The sequence below is a fragment of the Xyrauchen texanus genome, chromosome 6, assembly GCF_025860055.1.
Source record: "Xyrauchen texanus isolate HMW12.3.18 chromosome 6, RBS_HiC_50CHRs, whole genome shotgun sequence".
Taxonomy (NCBI): Eukaryota; Metazoa; Chordata; class Actinopteri; order Cypriniformes; family Catostomidae; genus Xyrauchen; species Xyrauchen texanus.
The window spans coordinates 40930482-40951178 of NC_068281.1; the positions used below are offsets into that span (position 1 = coordinate 40930482).

A 20697-nucleotide genomic window follows, 5' to 3' on the forward strand; every position below is an offset into this window, starting at 1 on the left:
TGTTTGCATTAAAAAATAAATAGCATCATAAAATCTTTAGAAATCCAGTATGGTGCGAAACCAATAAATTGATCTGAAAAACCAACAGTGTAATAATCTGTAAAAATAGTCAGCTCAAGAACCCCAAAGAAGGGTTATAATATATTCAATGGTTATAAGAAGCACTGAGGAAACTTTCTTTTTAAATGTGTAGGTGGTCCCAGCACTTGCTGTATCTGTCCCGCATATGTCCATTTTCTCTGCATGGGGCATTTAGTCCAGTTTTGCACCATTAGTGCACCTAAATAAATAAATAAATAAATAAATAGGACCTATTCGCTTGTGAATGTGAGAAACTTATAGCCTAAATAAATAAATCAATTAATTAATTAATTAATTAATAAGACCTATTCACTTTAGCACGTGAATAGGTCTTATTCACTTTAGCACGTGAATAAGACCTATTCACGTGCTAAAGTGAGCAATACATATCCTAAATAAATAAATAGACCTTTTCACGTGTTCAAGTGAGCAATAAATAACCTGAATAAGTCGAATTTTATATAGCCTATTCTTCTTTATCCTTCTGTACCTTTTCACATATACTAAACATAATTAGCCTGTACGTTTTGAAGCAACTAAACTACAACTCCCACAATGCAACTGTAGCGCTTGATATAAAGGTTCCGATAGAGAAGCGCAGTAGTTCGAGGGTCAACGGTGAGGAAAAAAAAAAAACATTACTTTAAAATCATATTGTTGTTGTGTGTCTCCTATTTATGTTTGTAAACACATATACATATTTTTGCTTTGAAGGATACAGATCTATTCTTTTGAAAGATAAGCTAGCAAGTAAGAATATCTAGCTGTTTTGCTCGTTGTAAAGCAACAACAGTGTGAGACAGACTGTTGTAGAAAGCCTTGATAATTTGTAAATTACAATGTAAACGAAACTCTTTCACTCTTTAAAGCTCACTTGTTTCTTAATTTACCTCAGTGAATGATGATTTGAGTATGACATTATTGTGAAGTCACTCCATGAATACAGCCTGTGGAAGTGACAACATGAATTTTCCACATGGCCACCAGATCTCTTTCTGGTTAAATATAGAAATAAAAGGGTGTTTTCGGACACTTGTATGTTCCAGGGGTTGATTTTTATTTAAAAAATCTTTTAGACTGTCATTGCCACCACAGAATGTTACTTCAAACAAAATACATGATTAGAGATGTAATGGAAATTATTTTATTAAGGTGATAAGTGCCCTTATTTGAAGAAAACGCATTTATTATATTGTAAACAAGCTGTAGAACATAATGGATACATTTATTGACCCTTTAAACATGACAGAGCTGCTCGATTTCTGCTTGAAACTACTGACATGGTCGTTCTTTGCTTACAGACAGTATGTATCCTAGTAGAGATTATGGAGTCTTCTCTCAAAGAAAAGAGAACAACTAAACCCAAAGATGGAAAAGGTGGACAAATTCTTCCCAGATTGCAGAAAGATGTGTACGCCTTTCTTCTGAATCCGCATCAGAACAGCAAGTTTCCATCTTACTTGCTAGAGTTTGCGAAGCAGCAGGTGCAGACAGAGGAGAACCATCAGTTATCAGGCCTGTAAATTATGTGAACTGAAGAAGAAAAGCCAATTCTGAGACGTCTTACTACAGTGATAGCTTACCCTCTCCACAGAGTTGGCAGATGGCCGACTCTTCTAACTGTTTGTATGTGGACAAATCGGCCCATCCAGTCACATGCACTGAGGACCGGGAGATGAAATCAGCCGTGCTGGAGAAGCATACCAAAACAGAGTTACATAAGGCTGCTCTGCCCAAAATGTTACCCTCCAAACAGCAACAGAAGAGAAGTGAAAATGACATGAAAGGCAGCACAATTCTGGTGGGATCTGAAGAAGGTGACGGTCAGCAGTTGAGCAGTTCATGTGGGGATGAACAAGCAAAGAAACAATCAAAGAAGAAGAAATCAAAAGGGAATTTGGACAAAAACTGAATGAGGCTTGTTTTTCTGAAGTTGAAGCCATTGCTGCTGGGAATACACCAAATAAAAAAGCTCAAGCTCCAGGTATTTATTCAAGTAAAAAGCTTATGTTTCAAAACCTTGATGTTTTAGTGGTCTTGGTCTTATTTTCACTTATAAGGTGTACTGGGTGATCAAGGTCTGAATGTTTCTCATTAGACTGTCTGCTATTCTAGGCATTTAGATTTTGTAAGTAACAGCCATAAATGTTCAGATTGCTAATTGAAATTAATGTGTTCAATTTACCGGTAAGTATTTACATAAAAGCATGACATGCTTTACATACAGAGCCTCTTATAGGACAGGGAGATCAAACAATGTTTTTTCTGAAATAGTTCTGCATTCCCTCGCAATTATTTTGTGTTCCGTTGTTATATCCTTATCTATCCCTTACAAATGTAAATCATAGTTTTACTACAGTAACCATAGTTGAACTATATCTATGGTAAAGCCATTACCGCAAAATGTGCCATTTTATTTTTACTATAGTAACTGTATTGTAACCATGCTATTCATGGTTAAACTAGAGTAATAAGACAGAAACCAAAACAATAGTATTAAAATCATATTTTGTTAATCATAATTCGTTTTATGCTAGTAACGCCATGGATTTTTAAGTTGGTCAATTCGACGCTGCGTCAGTTACTGACGCTATGGAATGCTCCACCCAGGAGTGATGATCTCTGAAGAAGAAACATGGAAATTGAATTGACAGACAGCGCTTGACACTCCACTCCCAATGTGTGCATCAATGCAAGCTTATAAGGTGGAGCATGGCACTTATCTGATCAGAATTTTCTCATTCAGGGTCGTGATATCATTTCTTGTACTTTGAACGGAGTCTTCATTTTGTCTTATAATTCTGCACACCTTTAATGCGAGAGGATTTTTTTACTACTTCCCTCTTGTGCTGCGATGTTACTGCACATTATCAGTGAGAGGATTAACTCCTTCTTGGTGTTTAGATGGATCCATGCACCTCTCTTTGCCGTTGATACTGTGCAGCTTCAGCGAGTAGATTATTTTCTACTTCCCTGTTTTGCTCCAACAGAAATTGTCTCCTTTATTACTACACGTTTGAAATGCTAGTTGTGATAGTGTTGTTTTACTGAACAAAAGCACATAAAAGAACCATTTGATTAAAAGCATATTTTTCAAGAGGGCCATCTGAGCCTTCAACTACCCTACTGGCTAGTTGGCATGACTAGTGTGAGCACATCAGTAGCACGGCATGGTGGTATACGATTCCCATAGTGTCAGCAACTGACACAGTGTCGAAGTGAATGACTTGAAAGAGAACGGTACAGTTACGACTGCAATCCTGGTTCCCTGAAGTGTGGGAACAAGATGATGTGTACGGTGGCTGCTATACTGATTTCTTGCTGTAAAGGGTTTTTGAGATATGTGCTCTCTTCAGTCATAAATCCTGATCATATAAACGCCATGCTCCTCCTTATATGCTGTTGATGACGTGCGCATTTGGGGTTTGATGAAATTGGCGTGATTCTAAAGGGATCCAGAGATAGTCACTCCTGGGCAGAGCATTCCCATATCTCCACCTATCAGGGTTACAGTAGTATCTGTACTGTTCTTGCTACAAATTTTTTTTTATGCAGTTACTGCAGGTTTACTATAGTAAAACCCTGGTTCATTTTTGTAAGGGCATGTTTTTTTGGGGGGGTGGAAACCATGGTTTTAAAAAGCATACTTGTATCACAAATTAACCATGGTGTTACTATACTAAAGCTAACCATGTTTTTTTGGCAGAATGATTGATTCCTAATACCATAGTTTTGGGTTTCTCATATTAATACTACGAATATCATGGTGAAAGATCACTAATATTGTAAAACCATGGTTAATTTCCATCAGGGATGAATAAAGGTATTGTGAGGTAATGCAAAATGAGTACTACCCATTAATGTGAAAAATGCACTTGAACCAGTGGCGGCTGCTGGTCTCTCAAAGAGGGGAAGCTCATTTTCGGCCTACATTATAAACTTATTTAAAAGTAAATTCTGCCCTATTTGTTTGACTGTTTCATTATGTTTAGTCACTTGAATGCGAGCACCTTCATTGATTGCATGCTCAACCCTGATCCTGCCCATGCAACTTAATCTTGCAGATGCACTCACATGTTCATTGCTCTTTTCATGTCTTTTATATGCCCTGTCAAAGTTAGACAGATCTCCAAACCCCACTTTTGACCAAACAACACATCCGTGAGATGGTTTCATCAAGAGGCATGGCCAGCAGTACATTTTATTTGTCACAGCACTTCCAGTCAGCCAGCTAACTTTGTCATACCAGCAGAGCTGAAAAGACCTGTTATTTTTCCCTATTTTTTGCACTAAATCAATCTTAGGTGTTGATCTGCCCTGCTGTTTAATTCAAATTTTTTCCTCGTAAGGAAGACTTTCAAAGGGCTTCGCCAAAATCAGGTCGACAATATTAGCACCATCTGCCATCGTGCGCAGTTTCACCCGTACGACGCTAGCCTAGCCTACTGTATGAATGAATGAATGAACGAACGAACAAACGAACGCTCTAAAACAAAATATATTAAACTTGGTAAAACTGAAACAAGGAATGTGGTGTATAATTGTGTGAAATGTATTATGCAAATTGACTAGCAATTTCGCCAAACAAATATAAAGAAATAGGTTGCAGCAGTTTGTCTTTCGACTACACTTGAGAAATCCGCGATGGGACTGAGCGCGAAATAGCTTCAGTGACTTCTTATAGTACAGATTCGCTGTCAATCAAAAGGAGATGCAGTCTTTCGACAGATCCTCCAATCATCACGCGGAAGCCCGGAGTCCGGGCCAGCCCACTCCTCATTCACCCCCAGAGACGCTGAGCGTCCGTGGGCGGGACATAATCGCAGCATTTATCCAATGACCGTCTATTTTCGGAGCACTGAAAAAAACTGTTCAGAGCAGCCCCATTGAAGTCAATGGACGCTCAGCTTCAACAGGGAAATGCACTGACGCTACGGGAATGTATGACAAGTAAATCGAGTCAGCCGACCTGCTATATGTAATGTAGCTGATTCTGAACGAACTCGTCTTCGAGATGAACGTGTTCTAACGCATTTTTAGTCAATAAATTGTTCACACAATAGTACATATTTGACCATTATTTTTTTGACATTATAGGGGAAGCTGAGCTTCCCTTGCAGTCTTAAAGAAATCCCCACTGACTTGAACATGAGTTTGAGCTGGCAGATATTACCCCTTAAAAACAAAGTTTATTTTCGAAACTATAAACAGACTCTAATATACTGTATGTATGCCTCTCATTCTTTTGCACTTCAAATGACACATGTGTTTCAACTTAAAGCTGGTGAGCGAAATATCATCCTTGCTTTCACAGTTTCAAAAGAAAGTTTACGCCCAAGTGAGAAGAATAAAAAGAGTAAAAGTGGCAGAGTGTCACGGAAGCAACTGTTCGAGCAATACATGTGCACAGAGGATGTGTCTGCAGGCCTAAAGAGAGGACAGCTCATTCAGGTACATTTCATACAAATGTACACTTATTTAAACAAGACTTCAAATTGTAAAATGTTCAAAACATTCATTTTAACTGAAACATTTACATATCATTCTTTTCAAGGGAGTACTGAGAATAAACCCCAAGAAGTATAAGGAAGCTTTTGTCCCTTCTTCTGTAAGCATTTCATATTTTCATCTTAAAACCAATTAAACATATTCTTGCACTTGTATGAGTGCTAGAACAATGAAGGTAACTACAACGCAACATATTTTGGGGGTAAAAAGTTAGCTGTTGAACCTTTTTCTATTTATATAACTACACAACTCCTCTGAGTTTAAATGTGAGATCCTGTTTTGATGTTGTGCTGCAGGATGGATCTGCTGATATCTTTCTGGATGGGATTCCAGCTCGTAACAGGGCGCTGAATGGAGACATTGTTGTGGTGAAAGTTCTCCCCCCTGAACAGTGGAAGGTACTTTACATAAATTGACTCATTTATGAAATTTAATGGAAAGATGTGCTGATATTTTATTGACTTCTCAGGCCAGCTTGCTTTGTGATCATTGAGAAACTTTACCAAATCAATATCAACTGTAAAAATGAAAGGTAACACTTTACGATAAGTTTCCATTTGTTAACATTAGTTTACTATGGAGCTAGATTTCTGACTAAATTATTTGAATTTGGGGGCCTGGGTAGCTTAGTGGTAAAGACGCTGAGTAGCACCCCTGGAGTCGCGAGTTTGAATCCTAGGGATGACTCCAGCCAGGTCTCCTAAGCAACCAAATTGGCCCGGTTGCTAGGGAGGGTAGAGTCACATGGGGTAACCTCCTCGTGGTCGCTATAATGTGGTTCGTTCTCGGTGGGGCGTGTGGTGAGTTCAGCGTGGATCATCAATTCATGACTTGCAGTTTCTGAAACAAATAGAAAGGCACTAGCTTATGGCTAAATGACACATGGCAACGATTATTTCCAGAAAAGTTTCAGCATCATGTTTCAACATGTTTTTGAAGGCAATTCTGCCACTAGTTCATTTTATTTTAATAATGTCAGTTGCCAAAAATTTCATCTGAATTATAGACTTCCAAATACCAGATCTTAAGATCATTGAACCTTTTGAATAATAAATGTTTTGTACATCAGAATCAGCAACAAAACTAAAGCTTTTAATGCTAAGTACACCTCTTTGGTGTGCGCATGTGTGGGCAGTTTGCGTCAGGAAATTTAAAATGCTATGAGGCTAGTTATGTCAAGAAGATATATTGTAAATAATCTGCAGCACAGGAAAGCAATTAAACAGAGAAATGTAGCTTTACAACCTACAAGCACAAATGTATTTATTTTTAGATCTGCAGAGTCATGTAGGTGATTTAGTATCATCTGAAATCCAATTAGAATTGGTAAAAAATAAGAACTTTTGAACCTGACCCCATTCTGGCTTTTCACAGCTCATTTCAAAGCAAAGAGTGTGAAATTGTAGAACCAGAGATGGAGTGCAACAAAATCTTAAAATATAGGCTAAAATATTTTGAGTGTATTTTCACCCATGGCCATTTGGCCTTATCGATCACAAACATATTTAAAAAACAAACTCACATGGCTGTCAAATAATAAATAGTAGCCCGATTTAAATTTTTATTGTTAAAAAGCTCGGCTACACAATGTGTCATATCATCGTGACCCATGTTTCATCATTACAGCATATTGCAGGAATCATACTGTGATTTCCACACCTAGTACAGGATACACTAGTGCCAAAAGATGAAAAGTTGTTTTTGAATCCGAAATGTATTTCTTTAGTGCTTTCTCTTCCACAGGCAATCAATGGAGATCTTAATGAGAGCAGTCCAGCCAATCAGAATATAGCAAAGGCTCATGATGTCATAGTGGAGGACCATTTTAATGATGAGGTGATCAGTAAAATGGAGAATGTCAGTCTTCATGTTAAAGGTAATGAGCTGTTCTTGCAGTTTCTGTGATAAGTGTAGTTCTAATAGACCCATTACTTTAAGTAATAGTTCACCCAAAAAGGAAAATTCATTATGTACTCGCCCCAATGATAGTAAATCATCGCCGACAGTAAACGAGTGTCCCGTTCCATTTTGCGCTGCACGCGCATGCGCCACTACTGGCTTCAACACATAAATGGTTTAGAATGTTCGTGTTGACATGTCCATTGTAGACAGCCCCAAGCCGTTTTGTCACGTCAACGGACACGCCTGGTGTAGACTGGGTGTAAGCTCAAGTCTATCAAGCATAATTGTCTCTGTTTCTAATTGATTAAAAGTATTTAATAAATGTATTGTGTATGAAGTATTCTCAGGTGACTTAAATGTAATAAAAGTTTGCAACTGTATAATCAAATTTTATTGTTTTAACTGGTTTGCATGTCAATAAATGAATTATCCCATTTGCTTTGGTCACTTCTGTGCCATCTTACAGGTCTGGAATCAAAATTGTTGAGTCACTCATTGATGACTAAAGTGCCAAGAGCTGAAATCATTTTGCTCTTTAACGAGCCCAGATTTCTTTGTATACACATGCCTCCCAAAGACATCTACATATTAAATCTTTAAACATCCATAGCTCAAAACACTGCATCAGATTCCAGAGTGTCAAGTGTTATGCAGGGTGTGTGGCGACTGAAGTGAGCAGGCAATGAAAGACATGATTGTTTTGACAGGATGAATGGGCTATTCACCTCACTTTTTCCAACACCCGGATTGTCATGACTCATTGTTATGTACTTAAATGACCCTTGTGTTGCTGTATAACAATCAGATTTTGTTGAAATGAAAGGGTTTGAGTGGCACAATAGTTGCATAACAATGTTGCATTCAGTGGCTTTCAGAATAATAAATAAATGGATACATTTAGGAGACACTTTCATCCAGGCTGAAATGTCCATAAAGCAAACTGATTCATTAAGACATTGTGGGGTTGTCTAATGTTAGAGCGGTGTTTCATTAGTCTTGTGGTGGTTGGAGAAGCTTTGTGTCTAATTGATGATCCCAGTGATGTTCTGAATATTGCAAAAAGGAGAGGGCCGAATACCGAACCTTGGAGTACACCGGTGGTTAGCTGTAGCTATGTAGTGAATTACATAGGTTAGATGGACAAATCTTGTTAATTACGGTGTTGAAGGCAGCAGAATGAGGACGAATGAACCAGCCATAGGGTTTTTACCACTTGTAGAAGAGTTCTCTCTTAGTAAATCCAATTGAGGTAATACAAGGAAAATTGTATTTTACCAATCAGATTGACATTTTTCTTTCATTTATCGTAGCCGCTGCCAAACATGTAAATGTGTCCAACACTTCTGGAACAAGTTCAGAGAAAGCAGTGCAAAGGACTGGAAAGGTTAGTGCTGGTTTGAAACAATATCCATGATTCTTAACTTTTAGTTATACACCATTATTCATTAATATATTCATTAATTTAGTCATTGCCTTATTCATGTCATTAGATATATATAAAAAAATATTCAGACCAAGAACATATTTTTATAAAGATTTTATGTATCATCTGGGGCTCTATTTGTGTTCTAGTTTGTGCATTACTTTTTTAATATGCATAAATAAATAATCATGGTCAGTCTTCATTAAAAGAGACATGTAATAGGTTAAAAATGGGTTGAGTTATTTCGATGCGTCCTAAAAAAAGTGATTTTCGAACAACATGAAAACATCCCATTACAGTGACTTTTTATGTATGAGTTCATTGCTTTGTTTATAATTGTACAGGGATGTTGTGTATTTCAGGTTGTGTTCATTGTTGAGCAGAAGCATTCCAGAGCAGCATCAGACTGCCTCAAATTTCTCCCAAACAAGAATTTTGCCATGTTCTCTCCTGTGGACCATCGAGTACCGAGAGTCAACGTGCCTCTAGTAGACTGTCCTGTAGACTTTATCACCAGACCTGGAGACTATGAAAACACTCTCTTCATCTGTCACATAACACACTGGCCCGCAGACAGCAACTTTGCTGAAGGGTGAGTTCTCCGCAAACATATTTTATTTCAGTGTTTTTGATCTTGGACATTTTCTGAACAAACTTGATCTTTTAGATCTTACTCATAATTATTATTCTATGGTTTAAGGCGGCTTGCGAAAACATTAGGGCAAGCAGGTGATATAGAGCCAGAAACAGATGGCATGCTGACTGAATATGATGTGGACTTCTCCGAGTTTGCAGAGGAGGTGTTTGGATGTCTTCCTCGAGATCTGCCCTGGAGCATCCCTGCTCATGAGCTCTCAAGAAGAAGAGATCTCAGGTAACTGCTACCCTGTCCCAATTTTGCTAGGCTTGATATTAGAGCTTTTCATTTTTCCACCTGTATGTAAATCGACGGTTTTCATCTGCTTTTCTACGGTATTGAGAAAAAAATGGAACAGGATGGAGAATCTCTCCTGCGTGTGCGTAACTCCTTTCCTTCTCGACTGCCTGTTAAAATATATTATCTGAAGTTTAAAAATCACATACTGTTGCAACTCTACTCAGAATGCAGTGAACAACAGACTGGGGTGGTTACCCCAGAGAGGCTTGTATTAGATAAAGGAGTGTGGGGAGTGTAGTGGAGAGCCCAGGTGGGTGTGAGTGGTGGTTTTCCTGGTGTGCGGAAGTGAGCTTCTTTCCGATGAACTGGAGAGTGTGGAGCTGGTAGCCGCTTGGGTGAGGTGCAAAGGTGGTGTCTGTAGGGTTCGGGGATGATCACCAGGTTCGGGACAGGAAAGCCACATTCTTCTGGTTACTCTGAGCCTGAGAGGAGACAGAAGAAAGCATTAAATATCTGTTCCGAGACGTGCTCATCTGCCTTCTGTGAGCATGCAGCTTAAATCCCTGTTGGGGTGATGAGCAGAGTGGTTTCAGCTGTATCCAATCCTGGCGCTCCTCCCGAGAGATGTGGTTTAGGCGTTTTTTTCCAGGGGGAGGCTGAAAGTATAGGTGACTCGCCACAGAGTTAATTCAGTTAATTTAATCTTTCAATAAATGGGACTCAATTTGAATAAAAACAACATGCTCCAGTTTAAATGCATTTATTTATTTAAAGAAAAGACTGCATCTTTACGCTCGACCCAGCTACAGCCAGAGATCTGGATGATGCTCTGTCCTGCAAGCAGCTCTCGGATGGTATGTTTCCTGCTGTTGACACTGTTGGCTGTTTTGCTATTGTGTGCACTACGTTTTGGATTACAGTTCATTTAAAAGTGACTTCCTATTGTTCCTCTCTCCTGATGTAGGTAATTTTGAGGTTGGTGTTCATATAGCTGATGTGAGTTATTTTGTGGCGGAAGGAAATGCCTTGGATCAAATCGCCAGCCGAAGAGCCACAAGTGTGTATCTGGTTCAAAAGGTACAAAGCCTTCTCATTTTAAACTGACAAACCAAACCGATTCACAGTAGTTTCTTAATTAAAGCCTATTAAATTGCTCATCTTGCAGTGCTAAACAAAGGTCATTTTAGACTGAATTAAACGTTGTTTTAGGCACCGGCGTTTGACAGAGTGGCATTTTTTTGGACATACAGTTTAAATTGCTGCAGATTTGGAAGATGTTTGATCTGTAATCTGAAATGAGAAAGCACTGATTGGACTCATCACACATATCTCAGCTCTGTAGGTCCTTACAATGCAAGTGAATGGTGACCAGACCTTTTTGTAGCTCCAAAAATCACATAAATCAGCATAAAAGTAATCCATAAGACCCCAGTGGTTAAATTAATATCTTCAGAAGCTATATATATATATATAGGTGTGGGTGAGAAACATCAAAATGTAAATCCTTTTTTTACCCTAAATCTCCACTTTTACTTTTACTGTGAAAGTCACATGTGGTGCCTGTTTAGTTTCACTTTTGCATATGAAAGTGAAAGTGGAGATTTAGAGTAAAAAAGGCATAAACAGAGCTGAAATATTGTTCTAAAAATCTTCGTTTTTGTTCTGCTGAAGAAGCACACTGACTTTGTCAGTTCAAACCAGTCTGGCCATTCTCTGTTGACCTCTTTCCTCAACAAGGCATTTCTGTCCACAGAACTGCCGCTCATTGGATGTTTTTTACGGATCTCTTCTAAAGGGCAGTTTTAAGTAATTTTGTAAAGTTTGAAAGAAAAGTTGTGGATGCATACGGATATGTTTATCTTTTTATAGGTTGGAATTTTGATACATGTATGTTCTGATGCAGGTGATCCCCATGTTGCCTCGTCTCCTGTGTGAGGAGCTGTGCAGCTTGAATCCTCTGACAGATCGACTTGACGTTCTCCGTCATTTGGAAGCTTTCGCCAGATGGGAAGGTAATGGTATCTGTCAGATGGATCTTTGACTCTTATTTAGAGCAAATGTCTTAAAGTGCTCTCAGAATAATAATCTCTATTGCAAAGTGTTATCTATAGTGTTATTTTCTGTATATCCTGTAGATCCTAAGTGAGTGGTTTGGCCGCTCTGTCATCTGTTCCTGCATTAAGTTGAGTTATGATCATGCTCAGAACATGATTGAAGCGCCTGACAAGAGCTTCAGTGCTGAAGAGCTGCCGCCCTGCTCCCCAGACCACTCCATCCCTGAGATACAGGAGGCCGTCCTTAACTTACACAACATCGCAAAACACTCTGAGGCTTGACCAGGTGTGTCTCATTTTAGCGAAATATTAATATCCTCTCTGTTCAAGTTCTCAGTCTCATCCCTGTAGTCACAATTTGCTGTTCTGTAGTTGACTATACATTTACACTTTTGTTCCAAGAACTTTATTATTATATTCATGACAATTTTCCCAAATTTTCATTACTATAATGCAAAAGGAAATCTTATCCTAATTTTTTTAATACAGTAATAAATGATGCTGCTAAATGTAGTAAAATACATTTTACTGTGGCGTATAAATACTAAGGCTGTTGAATGTGTCAATTTAGTAAGATTAATTAAAATAAAAATTAAAATAAATTATTTTTGTTTAAAATGAATGCTATTTATAAAACAAAATAACAAATTATAATAAAAATGTGTTAAAAAATTTTTTACGCAATTTATCATGCCCCCTGACTTGTACATCATTTCCATAATGAGGAATTTTCCCATCAATTTAGCACTTCAAGCTTGAAATACTACCTTCATGTTTTTTACGAGTCGCAGTCAGCAGGGGGCAATCACCACAACTCCATCTTTACAGGCTCTAAACTGACAGCTGTTAAAAGACATCTGGACGGAGTAGAGTGCAGGGGTCTCTAGTTGCTCTTTCTAAAGTTTCAAACTACATGTCAATTTACACGGCATCCTAAAAACACGGAGTAAACCAGTGAAACGCAACACAGCCACAATGAGACGCTCCACAAGCGTCCGTCTGATGCATTTGTACAGACAGAATGCAAGAATGTGTCCTGTAAGTCAACAGATATAAAAATTAAATTACAAAATATATTGCAGTGGACTGAAGGCCATTGATGGGCTTATGTTCAATGAAATGTAAAATAAACTTTATAATAAAACTAAAATAATCTTTAAAATAAACTAAAATTGATTGACTTCTAAAGCCACTTTTTGTATTGTGTAATCAGTGCTTTACTCGTCTGCCTGAAGTATTTTAATAACCTGAATGTTTTTCATCATATTTCATCAATATATTATATTTAGAATATGTTGATTATTATAGACTGAATTACAGTATCTTTATTTGGGGAAATATTGATATGCGATTAATTTCAATTAATTAAATGGCATATTATTTAATAAATGTGATTAAAAAAAGAATCAATTGACAGCCCTAATAAATACTTCACAGATTAAATAATATTTTATTAGTTTTTCATTTGCAATAGGAAACACTTCCTTTTTTTATATTTGTGTCAAACTATGAACCTGGACATGTTCTTCACAGGCTTTGTGAGATTTACTCACATAGTGTAGATGTTCTTAAGTGCTAGGGCAGGGCTTGACTGGTAATCTGGCATACCGGGCATTTTCCCGGTGGGCCGACACACTTTGGGGCCGATCAGTGGCAGACTGGCCATCGGGAGAACCGAACGGGCCGGTGAGTCAGCCGCGAAACGTGCTGAATGGGCCGCGATATGCACAAATGAGCCGCCGCGTTATGCAGAACGGACCACAAAATGAAAAGGACCCTAGATAGAGCGGTACACGGAAAACCAAAGTGACTTTAAGCTTCATGTGTTTGTTAATTAAATGTTTGCCACGTACTTTGTGATGAATAATCGATTTACAGATGGTTTGACTGTGGTTATAGTAATGTTCATTTCATTCATTGTTATCATGTCTATCAGTATCGTGACAGCAACAAGTAAGCCCAAATTCAATGCCTCCTACTGTGGGTTTTGTCATAAAATACTCACTTCTTAGTGATCTCTTCTTGTGCTATGAGAGGGGACACGTGCTTTCTCATCTACAGCCAGCTTTGTTCGGCTCTGTCCTCTTTCTCTTAGTATGTTCTCTCCTCCTGTGCCAGTATTGCATAACATGTGGTACTGACCACTTCCAAATTGAGCTTCTGAGCTGTGAATCCCATGCTCTGTTTCACACAGACTGGTGGAGGAGTTCATGTTGCTGGCAAACATTGCGGTGGCTCATCAGATCTACCGCTCGTACCCAGAGCTGGCACTGCTGAGGAGACACCCACAACCTCAGAGCAAGATGGTGGATGATCTGCAAGAATTCTGTGATCAGATGGGCCTCGACATTGACTTCTCCTCATCTGGTGCACTGCATGTGGGTCTAACACTACTTCACCCAAATATTCTGTCTTTATTTTCACAACCTCATGTTGCTGCAAAGCAGTAAATGACTTTCTTTCGTAGAACATAAAAGGAGAATTGAAGAAATTCCTCTATGGCTACAATTAAAAGGGCTTGCTTCTGCAGTATGAAACAATCACTGACACATCGTAGGGATTTGCACTAAATCATTCATCGTCGACAATATTCTTCCATATGTTTATCATCATTTCAATGTATGTTTTGTTAGTTTGATTTGATAATCAAGTGTTCGAACGTTCTTTAATATACAGAAATGTGGAAGTCAGCACACACATTTTGTCAACAACTTCATATTTTTTTTATAATAATAAACCTCATACCTCGTTAAACCTCATCTGTTGAAATATACTATGGTAGAGCGGGTTGGCTGCCAATCGCAGGGTTGGTGGTTCGATTCCCGGCCCACTTGACTCCACATGCCGAAGTGTCCTTGGGCAAGACACTGAACCCCAAATTGCTCCCAATGGCAGGCTAGCGCCTTGCATGGCAGCTCTGCCGCCATTGGTGTATGAGTGTGAGTGCGAATGTATGAGTGATTGGGACACAGTGTAAAGCGCTTTGGTAACCTCTAACATAAAAAAAGCGCTATATAAGACAAGACCAGACAATTTATATACACAAAACCCTTCTGGTGAATTAAAAAAGCTTAATTTCTTAAATACATATAGAGCATTGTAACTGAGCCAAGTCTCCATTTCAAAATAAGAGTCCCTGGTGTATTTTGGGCTTGTTTTTATTTAAAAGTCCTGTTTTATCCACCATCCAATTTGGTTGCATGATAACCTGCATCTGGGATTTTAATTTATTTTTTTACATAAATTGATTTTAAAAACTATTGGGTGATTAATTGGGTATGGGCCTTCTCTGCCTCCTTACTTCACTACAAAATCCACTATCGGTCGACCTCTAGAACAGACAAAAATGTTGAAAGTTGTTATTTACGGATAATTGAACGGTCCAGAGATATATAACTGCAGCAGCTAGATCATTGAGTCTGTGAGCTGAAGTAGAGGACCAGATCATCCGATTAATTGAAAACGAACAATTTGTTCACACATCTGACATCAATACTGCTCTCATGAACTCCCATTGAACGCTCATGAATGAGCCAAGGAGAGCTGGGGCGAATGTTAAAATTTTTTGAATAATTATGTACATTTCGGTCTCGCACAAAGCTATCGAATGGCTTCTGAAGACTTATGACTTCAAGAGTTATCTAAGAATCCTATGAACCATTTTTGTTATACTTGGGTATATTTTTATTGTGCTTTTGCATCCTTTCTGAAGCTTGAAAGCTCTAGTCCCAATTCTTTGTACTTTAACATGGAAAGAAATTATAAGGACATTGTTTAAAATATGTCCTCCGTTTTGTTTTAGAGTTGGTTGTCATCTTTGTTTTAAGTATATGCTGTTCATGATATTCTTTCATTCATTCACATGTCATTTTTAAAAAAACTAATGATTGGCTGAAGTCAACCATGTTTGATTGTCATGAAACATTATTTTCTACAGAGGACTCTGCATCAAAATCTCTGTGATGATGAGTACACAGCAGCCAGGAAGGAAGTTCTCACTCATATGTGCTCCAGGCCGATGCAGGTAAAAATATTCTCCTCCTATTTAATCTACGCGCTCTTATCTTGCGTGTACAGATCATTTTATGTCGCATTATTAGAACTGAGGCAATAGTTGTTGTTTTTGTTGTTGTGTTTAGATGGCAGTGTATTTCTGCACTGGAGCGCTAAAGGATGAGAAACTCTTCCGTCACTACGCTCTGAACGTGCCTCTCTACACACACTTCACCTCCCCTATACGATGCTACGCAGATGTCATGGTGCACCGTCTGCTTGCCGCCTCCCTCAGTGAGTTACTCTAGTGTTGAGTGACCACAGTGTTAGCGGGAGCAACCACTATTGTTTATTGAGTGGGTATGGCCCAGTAATGTCAAAATAACCAAATATCGACGAACTCTTCGGCCGTGAGAACACATTTGTCTCTTACTAGTTGTTTGTGCTGTATTTCATTGGTGACAGTGCATAGTAATAGTTTCATCTGAAGCCTCATTTGTGCATTTGTGTGTTGTTGCAGATTGTGGCCCGTGTTTAGATTTCTCAGGGGAGGAGGTTCACAAACAGGCGTCGAACTGCAACGATAGGAAGACTGCTTCAAAGAGAGTTCAAGAGCTGAGCTCTGAGCTTTACTTTGGTGTCTTTGTGAAGGTAACTCTAGATGTTGAAGAGGTCAAACATATCGTAGTCTACATCAGAGTCAGTGTGTATTGATGAGTGTGGATGCTGTTGTTTGTAGGAGTGTGGTCCTCTGGACTCTGAGGCTATGGTCATGGGAGTCTTGGATCAGTCCTTTGATGTGCTGGTGCTTCGCTATGGAGTGCAGAAACGAATCTACTGCAAAGTACGTACCACTTGTTTCTAGGTATTTGTTTAAGCTGCATTTGCATTCTTTAATATGCTAAATCCGTTTAACAATGGCATTGTATGTGTACAACGTATCCTCGTGAAAATAGTTTTAAAGGTATGTTTTCTAAACATGTTGCAGGAATGTCAATTTTCAGACATAATTATAATCGATTGTTATGGAGATTCACGATCAGTTAATCAATAAAACGTTGGCGCTAGTACCACAAAACCCACGTAGAGGACTCAAACATGTGCATGTAGCCTACATTTTAAATATAATTTAAATTAATACACTTTTTAAGAAATGCAAGTATGAGTATTGTCCTCTACGTGTCAATGAAGTACAACTTCATTGTATTTTAATACGTTTAAGCTTATGTTTAGTACGAATTTGTGAATTGTTTAATGACTGTTTATGAAATATGGTCAATAATAACTTCAAAGATACATATTTGAAGTAATATATAGGGATATTTCGGAACTTTGGACATGTATTTTTTATTTGAGATTTCAAATAACACTGCGTACAAACACACTAAATGACATACCGCTTCTCTGCTGAAGATGAGATGACAAGTTAATTGCCTCCATGCTATACCGACGATCACTGACGTAATTGTTAAACACAATGTTCATACATCTATAGAGAAATGCTCCATGATTGGATAAATTGAGCCAACTTCATCTTTACAAGAGAGGAAGTGAAGGATGCGCATCTGTGTTTCTTATTCTGTGATGCGGACAAGACATGACATGTGGTGTGCAAGCAATAGTGCGCTCTCTAGTGGGCGATTACTGTATAGACAGTCTTTTAATGGCAAGATTGTTGTGACGAGTCTAGAGGACGCACGCCTCCACTGGACCTCCTCCTTTAGTCATGTGATCTATCCAAAGAAAACAATCAAGATGACTGCCTGTGTTCATAGTGGTGCTGTTGTGCCTGATACTCACTTCGATAGCATTGTTAAAAAATGTATGTCACTTTGTAAAACCTTCACATTGCATTCCTTCAAAGGCGACAGGAAGTTTACTCTGAATTGGTGTCCGGCGACGGAACACGAGGACAATTGCATTTCAGACCGTACTGCATGCACAGTAACATGATTTAAGCGGTTTCATACGTTTTAGTGTGGACGAGCAACTTTTGAAAAATGCGTGAAAACGTTAGTGTGTACGGAGCGAAAACGCCATTTTCAAATGTATCCGAATTAATGTAGACGTAGCCTAAGGGGCAACTTTATGCTTGTGCCATAGATTTCCATTGATAAGTGCTGTCAACATATTTTACAAACTAAGGTTCGAGACTAAATTGTTTATGGTAATTCAGCAACTTTTTTAATTGGGATAAAATTACAGCGCGCACCTTTAACTGAATGTAACATGGTATGATACTGGGCTCAGGCAGGAAATCAGCACCATAAATGGTAATGACATCAGAGACTTTCTGTTACTTATGAACATCGCATGACATAATGAATAATACATAATGTGCTGTCTCTCTCATGAAGGCATTAGAGGGACTAAAGTCATTCCACTTCCGTAAAGTGAGGAACAGACCAGAGATGACGCTTGTTTGTGAAACAGATGTCCCGAGAAAAGACTTCATACAACAGGTTCCAAATCCAGATCTTAAGAAATATGTTTGAACCCAATTTCTTTTACAAGAAATATGTCGAAGCCCCTTTTATTTTCTTCTTCTGTTTCCCTCGTCAGTTTGGTAAGATTTGCTCCTTTCTGAATTATTCCTGCAGTGGCTAATGTTGTTTTTTCCTCTTCTGCAGGAGATCTCCATTTTTACCCTGTTGAATGTTCAGCTGAAGGCTGACGGAGCTCCTAGTAAATACAGCGCTGTGCTCAAGAGACCCTCGGACAACACGCATTCATGAACACACACTCTTATGAATTAGCCCAAAAATATTTTATTGTTTCCGCTGGTTTCAATGTTCTTTTTATTAATATTCTTAACCAACAGAAATGACCTGTGATTATTCCTCTCGACGATTAGTTGCACAAGATGATATTTTAAGAAGTCATTTTGGACTAATACATTAGTTTGGCTGAGAGGTTGCCTAGTTTTGTTTGCACATACTAGATCTCTTATTTTAAGACTTTTTTCTTTTTCTTTTTTTAAGCATGGTAAATCCTTTGTTTACTGAAGATGCTTTTTAATTATTTTAATAGTTTTTTCAACTGTCAGAAAACCGTTGGCAGCAGTGATTGTAGTTAATGTAAAGGCATAGCCCCAAATTCAACCGCTTGCGTACTGTTTCATATATAATTAACTTCCATTATGTTTTAAGGTAATTTGTAGTATTTTACAGTTTGTTCAATGGTATTTTGTTTAGATGATTTTTTGCACATGGAATGATAATATTACCAACTCTATATTCTACACTCAATATTAGTGATATTGCCAATGATTGGATCATGTCGGATACATTGACTAATTAATTCTGTGCTTCCTGCTATAGCAAAAAATGTCTCATCTACAGTATGCTTTGAAATGTCACTTACTATATAACCAGCAATACATTCAGAACAAGTAAATGCAGCTGTCGTTGTCAGCTTGACAACAAATAAGGCTAAATGAACTGTGATACACTGACTGCAAAACTAATACAAATCAATTACACCAATGCATTAACACTGTCCAGTTTCTTTGTGTGTTCTAGACTGTTTTATTTACACTTCTTTGCAGTTGTAGTCATTTTTCTGAAATTTTCATCACAGTCATTAAACTAAACATTCATTTAAATTCATTTTATACAGGAAGAATTTAGTAAAATTGAGGAAAGTGCAAAACAAGTGAAATGTCAAATATAAACAGCAAGCTAAAATGTACAATTAAACACTCTTTTAATTAACCATGTGCTGAGATTCCCATTGTTTAGTGTGCTTATTTGATGTATTTATACTTATGTTTGTTATTGTTTTTTCTCTCTCTCCTCTACTTAACATATTTTATTGTACAACAGTCCGTTCTTTTTATTTGTGCTTTATAAATAAATTGCCTTGCATGGGAAATCAGTGTAATGGGCAAAAATGTCAATTGGTTTATGCTTAAACCATTTATGGCCATACCCAGATTAAAGAAAACCGTTTATGGCGTGTATGTAAACACACTCAGTGTTGTAATTCCCAGTTGGGAACTTTTCCATAAGCATGAAATTGCCCAATGTGTTCATTTTCATAGTGATATCACTGGAAAGCCCATCTCAATGCGATCACGACTTCTCGTAAGAGAAGGAACTTACATAAGGACTTACCATTTGTACAGTACATACAGAGTCTTCAGGTGTCTGTGTAAGCAATATATTAGGGAGCTGTTTGAGGGACAATTTCCTCAGGGTTTCTCTCATTTCTGAGCTGGAGAAAGTGTTTTTTATCGGAGTGAAGTCGCTTTGAATGAACTGATATGACGAAAGGGATATCAGTTAGGAACATTAACTAATGTTTCAATACACTGAAAGAGCATCACATTCATACTGTATCATATTCATGCTGCAGAAGAGGCCGAAAGAAGCAAGTTATTGTCACGTATTTGATGGAAACGATGTCCAGCGATGTCGTTGGCTGCAGTGAAATTCGTAGGAATTCAGACGAGTGCAGCCGTATGATATCAAACGAATTAGCCAAATTTAGAAAAGTTGTACGAATCCTGATTCCGCCGTGAGAGTGTGTAGAGTGTGTAGGTTTCCCTCCTACATCTTCACTCCAGAGCTTGTGCCTTTTTCTGTTCTATCATTTTCCTGTTAATTTGCAGTTTAAATAAAGCATTTTGGTTGTTGCAAACTTGAGGGTTCGAATCTTCTTTCCATGCTGTTCTAATTAAAAAAATAAGTTACAAAATTCTTTGCCAATGTATTGCAAATGTGCAGTCCTATTGTACACAAAGTCCTTGACATGTGTTGACTACTTTTCATCTCATGTGAATGTACAGTACATCATTGTAAACATATTTTTCAAAAATATGATTCATTTCTTTCTGTTTAAAAGTTTAGCAGTTAGGG

At 38.0% G+C, this 20697-nt stretch overlaps 1 pseudogene; it reads left to right on the top strand.

The window, feature by feature from the left end:
- The first annotated feature begins 655 nt into the window (after positions 1-655).
- Positions 656-20408, top strand: LOC127645723 (DIS3-like exonuclease 2; annotated as a pseudogene).
- The last annotated feature ends 289 nt before the right edge of the window (positions 20409-20697 follow it).